The 11,160-nt window shown below is 38.0% G+C and overlaps 1 protein-coding gene across 1 annotated transcript in view; it reads left to right on the forward strand.

Annotated features, from left to right (window-relative positions):
• Positions 1 to 11,160, forward strand: part of LOC107726460 (insulin-like growth factor 1 receptor) — a 92,844-nt gene that overhangs the window by 76,794 nt on the left and 4,890 nt on the right. The window lies entirely within an intron of this gene.

An 11,160-nucleotide genomic window follows, 5' to 3' on the forward strand; every position in this document is an offset into this window, starting at 1 on the left:
GAACACAAAAGCAGAAGTTTAGCAGAATGTTCACGCTGCTCTTTTCCATACAATGAAAGTGAATAGCAACCAAATGGAGTTACATGTACATGTTTAATGCTCTCAGGTGATTCTACATTTAGCGCCTTAATATTTGTGAGCACCCGTTGTATATTATTACAAATAAATGTGTGGTGGTTTCAGTGAAGTAGGGGTGTGTGTGTGTGTTCCTGTATGAGATTGTGTTGATTTGTGAAGTGAGTCTGTGGCTCCCGGACAGCAGTGGGGTATTTTCTAACCCCCCATCAGCCAGGCAGTAATGAAGCAAATCTGGGAAGTCAAGTATTTTTAGCAAACACTTGCGCTGAGAGGAAACACCTCCAAAATCAGTGGAAAACCAAAATAAAACTTCTCAGCCTCCCCCTCTTTCTGAATCAGCCAGACTGTGGTGGCTCGTGTCTGTTCGGTTTTCGAGAACTGCCGGGTTTGTAGGAGCCTAGCGTGACACTGGCACTGAACACAGTCTGGGTGTTTGTACAAAACTACATAGACTAGAGCTATACTTAAAAAGAGAGAGATTGGCTGTCTGGGTAAATCTGAAGAATATATAATTTTTTTTATTTTAATCATTTGGTCCCACTTTATATCAGGTGTTTTTAACTACTATGTACTTAATATGTAAAAAAATTAATTGGTAGGCACACTGTACCTATTATGTTCATGTTGAATTGCAAATCACTTTTGATACTGTGTAAGTACATAGTAGTTAAATACTTAATGTAATGCATCATCACAAAGTTTTTATGCAATTTTGTGATGATGCATTTCATCCCATATATGGAGTTCCTTCCTTCCTTCCTGCCAAAAGTTGGGTATGTGTATGTTGTTCTGCACTGCGTCATACTGGCCAAAGTAATGGTGACTAGAAATGTTTTCTCACTTTTTCCTCACACACATTATTGCTCCTTCTATAGGTGAACAAGTGTATGTTTGTCTAAGCTAGATGGCGGGAGAGAGAGTGAAGGAATTGCCATGCATACTTCAATACAGACGGTTTAATGACTCACACATTTCTTGCTCACAAATCCAGGGATATTAGAGAGTGGGACAGATATTTGATTGTTATTTTGTCTCTTTCTTTCCATTGTTTTGTTTTCTGCACAAGAATCATAGAAACAGATGGCACCGATCTGCAGTGACCTGCTTGCAGAGGCAGGTGTGCGTCTATTAGTTTTACCCACCTGGGTCTTGAGCCTTGTGGGATTGAGTGGAGGAAACATCCACCTCTCTGTGTGTACTGTTGTGGTTCATGCCGAGTGTCTAGAATGATCCCAAGTGGGATTGTGTTTCCAGATAAGGATGTGGCTTGATGGAGCCAGGGGTCTGACCGCAGGTCACCGCTGTGGCAGTGGAGAGCAAGGCTAACCGTCTGCGCCTGTCAGTGGTAACTAGAGAGAGTTTGAGTGCACATGCTTATTCACACGTAAGCGCTCGTGGGTGCTCATCATACTCGATGATATATTGGACATTGCTGTCGCATTTATAAATGCCTTTGGAATGAGTCTGGTTGTTTAAATGGTTCAGTTATGTGTTCGATAAAATGTTTGATAAATCTGATGAATTCTGATGAACTATCAGCTAATGTTAAAAAATTGATAAAAAAATAGTTTTTTGTACTTTGGTACTGCTATTCAGTTAAGTTACTTTTGGTAAGTAAAATAACAAAATACAAAAGAACAGAACAAAAGTAAAAACAATATTTGGCCACTTTGTCAAAGTTGAACATGGTTTCCACTTATTTGTTTTAAATATTAATTATAATGTTATTAATTATAATAGTAATTATTCATTATAATTAATAAATATTATGATTGGTTAAAATTAGCATAAAAGTCCAAAACAATAGGTAAAATTACTTTTTGTCAAAACTGAAAATATTTTTTTCACTCCTTTTTGTTTTAAATATTAATTATAAGTAATTATATTTAATTATAATGAATAAACATTCTAATAGTTTATAATTAATATAAAATAAATTAAAGGGTCCAAAACAAAAGTAAAAACATATTTGGCTGTTTTGTCAAAGCTAAAAATATAATACTTTCATTTGTTTTTGTTTGTTAAATATTAATTGTAATTATTATTAATTATAGTTAATAAATGTTATAATTGGTTATAATTAATATGCCATAAACGTTTGTTGTGGAAATTAGCCACTTAGTCACAAAAAAAAAATAGTTGGAAACTGGAAAACATGCATATGTAATTACCATGCTTATGGCACCGCCTCCCTCTCCCCACACCAGGGAGGACTTGTTTACCACTTTTCTACTTCAGTCAATGACATGCCAATCATTGTGGACCTCCCCCTCCCGTCTCCAATTGGTCCATCTGTTCACCTCCTAGTCCCGCCTCTTCAGGACTTACTATCAAAACAGAATGAGGTAGTATGCTGTTCTAACGGTACAATCAGACATCAGTCATGACTGTTGAAGATATTATTATTAGTTAAAATAATAACAAAAATGATGCATATTTTTATGGTTAGACTTTTTTTTTTTTACTTTTAAGTCAATAAAAATGTTTTTGAAAGACAACTGAATATTATAGTATAGTATAGTAAGGTAACTACTTTTTTTTTTTTTACAGTTCAGTTTTTTTGCTGCAAACAAAAATTTTTTTCAGTCAGATCACTTTAGGCATTCTGTCATCATTTACTCACCCTCATGTTGTTCTAAATTCAAAAGAAATAAAACATGTAAACAAAAATTAAGACATTTTAATCCATCTGCGAAAGTCTGTAATCAACTTTTTTTTTTTAAATGGTAAAGGTAATCCATATGAATGGGGGTGAGTAAATGAAGCACCAAAATTAGTATTATTTTTTTTTGATGATTTATAATCTTAATCTGGATATTGAAATTAATGGCTTTAGACTAGGCACTCAGCCTGTGTTTAAACATCCTTGTACTGGTTAACACATCCATCTGCAACTTGCAATGATTAGAAAATTACTGTTAATAATGATGCAAAGCACATCAATTTAAGCAACTCTGAATTTTTTTTATTGCAAAATGTGTAATATGCACGCTCCCAGACACGTTTGTTGCCTCAGTAAGGGCTTCTGTCTGCATTAATGTGCTCTCCCTCAGTGGATTTGTTTTGCACCATAGAGGGGACATTCGGTAGTCTGCCTGCTCTGGGGCCTCTCGCTGGGTCACATTATCCCAAATCTAAGATTACAAACATCTCTCAGCCATCCGTGCCTGCGTGCACGCAGAGTCTGCAGCAGCAGCAACAGAAGCGATGTCTGGCTCCAGATGCATGTATTTGCCATTTAGGCATATGACATGATGAGTTCAGCTTCAGCTGAACATTTGAGTGTTATGGAATTCAAGACGGGTTCGCCTTTTTTTCCCCTCCACATGCGCATGTGCTAGAGCAGCGTGACGCACAAGTGGTTTTTTTTTTCTTCTTTTTTTTTCAGCTCAAGGGAACACTATTGAAGCTAGGTTGTGAGCCAAGCAGCACATGATGCATTAATGAAAAAGAAATGCCTGGCATTGTTTAAACAAAACAATAAATTGTGTCTGCACCAATGAAGCAATCATATAATTTAAGCAAAATACCTCTCGCATTTTGTTTTTCCATCAGTGTCCTGAAATGTGTTTTTGTGGCTGGTGCTGAGCCCAAGAGGATTAACATTCTGCTCTGAGATTACCCGTTCTGAACATTCTAGTTATTCTTCACATAGCCCACTGAGTTAAGACCCTAAGACAGAACGGCATCCAAGTGTGTCAGTGGGTTCGTCCGGGGATAATAACACTGTTTTACTGCATTCCTCTTAAAAGATTGCCTCAATCCAGAAGATATTGTATTTAACCTTTTATATAATGAGCCCCTATGTCAATTCAGTTGCTGCTGAGGACGTCTGTGTGCTGTTCTTCTCATCGTGGCGGTTTGGAGTGCGGCGGCGGCTGTGTCTATGTGGTCTGACCAGTCGGCTTTCGCAGACAGGGAGGAGAAGGGAGGGCTGGTCAGCTCACTGCAGAGCTGGTCAGCAAGCTGTTGTCTCCCTCATGACTGCTCAAAAGAGCAGAAAGTCTCAGTCACATCAGGACTGTCACGCCACAGGGCCCTGCACAAGTTTGCTGCTTCACTAAACAAACCAGATAATGTGTAACCTTCACATTTAGCGGGTTGTTTCTGTGCTATTAAACATCTGCATTTGTGTTCAGATCCACTGTGGACTTCCTTGTTAGGTAGTGCAACGTTCTTTTGAAGTAGTGGAAACCCACCATGCTTGGCATAGCTGGGTGTAGAGACAAACAATGTGGAAATAGTTGCGGCACTCCCACGACTATAAATATAGACCATCTCCTTGGGAAAAATATGAAGTAATGTACTGATTGTGATGCTGTATTTTTGCTTTTCTCCTCGTTCATTCTTCAGTCAGCCCTAACTGTCTTCCTTTCCAGCAGAAGGCATGCGTGCCTGAAATATTTCCTCATTGAGGAATTGCTGTGGAGCTTTTTTTGTGTGGGATGGAAGAGCAGTTTGCTTGGGGTGCCCCCTTTTGGTGGCATTCCAAATAAAGAATAACTTCCTGCTTCCACTCATTACAACTGTGTATGTAAAAGGATTAGAGAACACTAGCGAGCCAGGAATGCTTATGTTTAGGCCTTTTAGCTCGAGCTTAATTCAATTCTTAGGTAGTTAGAGGACGATGAGATATTTAAGGAGACGTGAGCGAGTTGGTTAGGGTTGGAATTAGAGCTGGAAAGTGTGCTGCTATTAATAGGCCATAAAAGGGCCATGTGGCTATTTAAGGAAATGCAGTTCTCAATTACAGCTCCACGCTATGCCTGTTTTATATGTGACGTGTATGATATAATATTCCTAACGCTGGAGTTATATGATTATGATTTGTAAGGTGATTGGTTTTGCGCATTATCTTAATCGATAGGATAGTGCAACAAGTGATACATTTCTGTGTAAATCATTGCCGGATTTATTGCTTATCACTTCTCATCTGAACATCAAATATCTTTTTGCTGTCTGTGATTGTGTCATGGTTTGCAGCAGTTTTGCATTTAGTGTGAATAAACATATTGCTTGTCGCCAGAAACTTGAGATATGGGCTAAGTAAATATATATATTTTTTATTGCTCTGCATGTGCCCTGTTTTGGAAGTTATTCACAATTGTTTGTTGTTTTTCTCTCACTAAACTTAGGAATTAAACTAAGGAATGTTCTAGTAATTTGTGCAGGGTGGCTTATGATGTGGCAGAATGTGCAGAAGAATGCTAAGCATCTCAACTGGCAGGAGTAGGAAAAGTGTCTCCACCCAAGCCAATTAAGTCCCTGCTGATGTTTGTTCCCACCGTGGAGAGTTGAGAGTGTAAAATCACATCCCGGTGATGTGGGATCAGCTCAGTGAACCCTTTTTTCATTTGTAAACCGATAGGCAACTAAGCAAACATACAGTACACAATGTGATGGGAGTGAAGACAGACACTGCAAGATTAGCATGCCTCTGTTGAAGTAAAAATGCTGTGGTGAGAGTGATGGTCAGACCTGCATCTTAAAGGGGTCATATGATGCTAAAAAGAACATTATTTTGTGTATTTGGTGTAATGAAATGTGTTTATGCGGTTTAAGGTTAAAAAAACATTATTTTCCACATACTGTACATTATTGTTTCTCCTCTATGCCCCGCCTTTCTGAAACACGTCGATTTTTACAAAGCTCATCGTTCTCTTCTTTCTTTGCGTGAACATTTGGGCGACGTTATGCAAATCTTCCCACATGTGGGGGCATGTTAGAACGAGCCGTTTTAGGTAGGCGTGGTTGACTCTTAACTTTTATAAAGAATATCTCTTTAAGGTGTGATCAAGTTTGAAGTGAAGTGACGAAGTGACATGACGTGTAGTCAAGTATGGTGTCCCATACTCGGAATTTGTGCTCTGCATTTAACCCATCCAACTGCACACACAGCAGTGAGTAGTGAACATACACACACACACACAACGTGAACACATACAGTGGGCAGCCATTTTAGCTCCATTTTCTCAAGGGTATTGAGGGTGGAAGAGAGCGCTGTACATTCACTCCCCACACCTACAATCCCTGCCGGTACCGAGACTCAAACCTTTGGGTTACAAGTCCGACTCTCTAACCATTAGGCCACGACTGCCCCAACAATTTACCATTGTTCAGAGATTTTTTTCCAGCAAAATCCAGTCATTTGAATAGGAATCCACGCAACTGGGAATTTGGCACAAGTGAGAACAGGTTTTGAAACAGGTTCAAATTGATAATGCAAATTTGCAGTGTTGACCAACAGAAAACTGCTTGGTTTGAAAGTGTGAGCTTCATGCATCGCTACATTATCGACAATAGACAGTAGACCTTTTTTGGTCCAGTAAATTTCGCCAAAATGTTGCTAATATGGTACCTTTATTGGCTGTTTTGCGCTATAGCTATACCCAATGTTCCCTCAAACTTTTTTTCTTGCTGAGCAAAACTTTTCTCTATTGGGCGGACATTTCGGCCACCTGAGCAAAAAACATTAATTATACCAGACCTGTACAGCGCACACAAAAAAGTGTGTAACTTTTAACTTTAATGTGCTATTTATATTTGATTTGACCCTTGTTGTAACTAAAGGATGCACATTTTAGGTTACATGAGAAAACATTTTTAGCACTGTGTTACTTACCAAGAAATTCTATTACAAATAATTTAAAAAAAAAATCTCACGCAGAACAGCTCAATTCTTTATAATAATACAATATAATATAGCTATAATATAATATAGCTTTTTTTGTTGTTGAAAAAATTAATCAGTTATTGCTCAGGAATTCCCTGTTTGATGTCAATTATTTATTAGGCTTATAATATATAAAATATAATATAATATCATTTTATATTATATAAAAATATAATACAAAAAATATTTTCAATAAATATTTCAAAAAACGTGAACGTGAATTCTTTTACAGTTATCTAAAACATCCACATGTAGTAGAGTTTGCGCACTACTACACCTGTGTGTGACTGTAAATGTCTTGGAGTTTTGTTACTGTTCTGTGCCCATCATCCGCTATTTCCACCACTTAATCAAGCATGATGACATTTTATTTCACATGTCATTACGTTTGTGTTGGCATGTGTCGAGCTATTTCATCCGCAACCATTAAAGTACTCAATTTCTACAGCGACTGATTTGGCGCACATCATTCTCTTTCTATGAAACCTATAAACCGCATTCACCGGTTCTAACTCTAGCAACACCAATTTAATAGCGGTTTGCACGAGCATTCCAATTATTTTGCATTTACTAGAATTCAACCAAATGGCTTTCCCAATTCATTTTTGCGTGTGTCCTGTGCGCAGCATATAACAAGTGTGCTCAGCTTAGAGGGAACATTGGCTGTACCTCGAGGAGACAATGCAATGCTGGATTTATAGCGGCGTGGATGGGGACGCATCAGGTGCACCTCATCAGACTCTGCTATCATTGTGACTACCCTCTGGACCACCCGCTCTTGTCATGAGCCTGAGCACAGGCCATCCGTTAGGGCTGGGACGTTGATGATTGAGGGGATGTGTATCCCCTCCGTCAGTCCGTCTACTGAAATCCTACTCATATCAACTAAATGTGCCGTATTCATTTCACAAATAAACAAAACGGTTATGTTTCCCCTGTAATGTTGTACTGCATGATGTGAGCTCATAGATAAAAAGGGAAAAATCCCATGTAGACGTTTCTTTGGCTGTGCCCACTGAGCCTGCTAGGCGGACTGCCAGGATTCTGTTGCTAGGCGACCAGGAGTGCCGTGCCATGTGGCTTAGTTGCCTCCTCATGTTGAGCTGATGGCGCTGGCTGCCTAGTTAGCGCTTGGAGTCCCACCTCGGGCAGCAACCCACCCAGGCAGAACTTTCAACAGTATCTGCACATATGCTTTTCCTATAGACCTGCTGTCAGATTCCTGGACCAGAGTTCCTATTTCATGAGGCAAGCATCACTGTATTTCTCTAGATTTAGGCTAGCGGTTTGAACAAACCCATAATTAATTATTAAAGTTAAAAAAACTGTTTTGTTTGTACTGCAAACATGAATGATTCTCGTCACCTTTTGACGAAATTTGCTGTTCTGACATTGAAATAGGCCATTCAAGTGATTTGTGCATATCGAGGAGTATTTTTTTTTCCGTAAAAATATTATATGGATTTATCTCTGAAAAGAAAAATGTTGATGGCATTTTCTTTGCATCCTGCCTGCATATAGGCCTAATGCCTAATAAAGAAGTGATTATAAGTGCTTTGTGTATGGGGTAACTGGGGTAACTGCTGTATTTCTGCTTTTCCATGAGCAGCTCCGATTTTCAGAGAGTGAATTTGCATTTTCATTCAGCCTGTCTGCCGCATTTGTTCAGACCAATACAAAAAAAGTATATAGAATTAAATATGAATTAATATATTTAAATCAAACATAATAAACATGATCATTTGCCATTTTGACTCGTGAGAAATGTGAGGTTTTGTGAATGTTGTTTTTGTCAAAACCTGTATTATTTGAACTAAGTTGTTTGAATTATCATTTTATTTTACAGTAATTTCACGGTTAATGCTACCATAGACATAGAAATTGTTTTGAAACCATGTTACTACCTAAACATATAGTTCTAATCTAATATCATAATTTTAGAATTTTTCAAACAATTTCTACTTCTGAGTCCAATACAATTGGAATATCGATGAGTGTTGTCTGTATTATAAGACACAAAATATCTAACATATATTAAAATATCACCTTTTTTACAGGTACCTAACAAAAGTGTTGTTACTTTTCAAAACAACCAGACAAATTTGAATGATTTTTTTACCTGGCAGAACAATATAATGGGCAAAAAAATTCTACTTGAATATAATAAAGACTTTACGCTCTCTTGATTTCAGCTAGTAAGCAGCCATCCGGAACACCTTAGCAATTGTAACTTGGCTGTTGATCTGAGTCAAACTATCAGCTCTCCTCTTGTGCTTTTCTCATGCGTCTCATGTTACTGACAGGGCTTGTCTCCCATTGCTCGTTCAATGGAAGTGATTCTATTGGAATGCTTATTGATCCCACATATGTCAACAGTGTATTAGGATCCCTTGACTCTACATAGCAAACAAGTGTGTTCAATATGGCTTGTTATTGAAAGCTTAATTTGAAACACGCTCCTATTTTTTCATGCTTTTTTGCACTGCATAAAAGTGACTTTCTCACGCTTTTAACAGAAGCTGGTCTCTCATGGAAATAGGCATATAATGGAACATTTGGGGTTACATCATGATGTCAGTGACCTTTCCACAATGGAACTGATTTGTTTGTCAAGAGCTGAGTACAGAGAGCCTCCAAACAGACCCGTTTGTTTGTATGAAACTACAGTTCAAAGGCATTGTTTGAAAGGACAATGAACATGTTAAGACTAGATGTAGACAAAACAATTACAAGGATTTCAGTAAAAAAAAATTGTTTATGCCATGTGCTATACCTCTGAATATCAATCAATCTGCACTCCTTCCCAGGCATTATGCATTGCTGTTTGTTTCATATGTTAGTACAGTGGAAATAATTATTATGCTGTTAGTAACAAGTACATTTACATTTTAGACACAATATTGCCAGTTCCTTTGTCTAATTTTGCTCCACCAAAATAGTTCAAAACAAAGTCAAAGAATCAACCATTGCATCTCCAAGCATCACACAGAAGTGGTGTTTCATTCCTAAATGAATCAGTGTTTTAAAAGAATTGTCTGAGTGAGTGATTCACTAACTCACTCATGAAGACTTGTTTAACTGATTTGTTTCATTCCAGATTGAAGTGTGTTTAAATTAATCAGTTCAGTTAATGATTTGATGACTCAGTCATTAAAACATCACTTGTTTTGTTCCTGAATGAATCAGTGTGTTTGAATTATTCAGTTCAATGAATGATTTGATGACGCTTATAAAGATACAACTTGTTTGTTTTGGTTCTGTGAATGATTCAATGATTCACTCATTAAGACAGCCACTTGTTTTGTTCCTGAATGAATCAGTGTGTTTCAGTTCAGTGAATGATTCAAAGACTCACTAATTAAGACAGACACTTTTTTTAGGTCCTGAATTAATCAGTTGAGTGAATAATTTGATGATTCGCTAAAAAGACACTTGTCGCCACCTACTGGTGTGACAATGTTATCATACAGAAAGAGTCACTTAAAAATTGCACCATTGCACAGACTGACAAATGTACAAACACAGACAAGAGGAGAGATACAAACAGTGAAAAATCCTGTTGGACTGTATATCAGCACTCTTGGCACACTGCGTAGCCAATCAAATCTGAGGACTGTTGTGTAACTGTTAGCTGGTGTTTCTCATCATGACATATTCCAGCTCAGTTAAAGCCCACCACAGATGGACCGTGGCTTCTCGTTGGGCCCGGCCTGACTAGATGCTTCCCAAGCTAATAGTCCAAACTGCAGTACATCTGCTAGCTAGACTTTTTGGCTTTGTTTCTCGCTCTACTCTTCCTCTCCCCCTCTTCCCTACACTCTAAATTCCCTCAACAGTCTCTAACAGTAATAATATTTAGCTGTAGTGAGTCCAGAGCTGCAATTTACTAACAAGGCTGGCACACAGCAGCTCCAGGCCCTGCACAAACACCTGCATCATGACTTCACACAGGGTTTCTTCCTCCTCTGTGGCCCTCTTCATAGCCGTCCTCAGACATTTTTATTTTACAGTCAATCCTAAAACTAGCTGCCATCTTACCCCAGAACACACACAGGGACACACAGGAGCATGAATGGTCTCTGATTCCTCATACTTAGCCGATTGCTTAATAAATAAACCAGTCTTATAATAGTATTCAAATGCAACTGTTTTAAAGGCACAATATGTAAGATTTTTTATTAAAATATCCAAAAACCACTAGAACAGTGTTATATATTTTGCTGACTTGTGTACTTACACTATCCCAAATGTTTCGAAGAATGTTTAAATCCAGAGAAATAAACTATTTTAACTAGTGACACGGAGCGTGTCCGTAGTGTCATTGTGTCGCCTGCCAATGACGTCATAACCCCTCAATTTCCGGTTTTGTTTTGTAGAAAACATGGAAAAACCAAAGACGCTTTAATATG

The sequence above is a fragment of the Sinocyclocheilus rhinocerous genome, unplaced genomic scaffold (assembly GCF_001515625.1).
Source record: "Sinocyclocheilus rhinocerous isolate Xijiao unplaced genomic scaffold, SAMN03320098_v1.1 scaffold553, whole genome shotgun sequence".
Lineage (NCBI taxonomy): Eukaryota > Metazoa > Chordata > Actinopteri > Cypriniformes > Cyprinidae > Sinocyclocheilus > Sinocyclocheilus rhinocerous.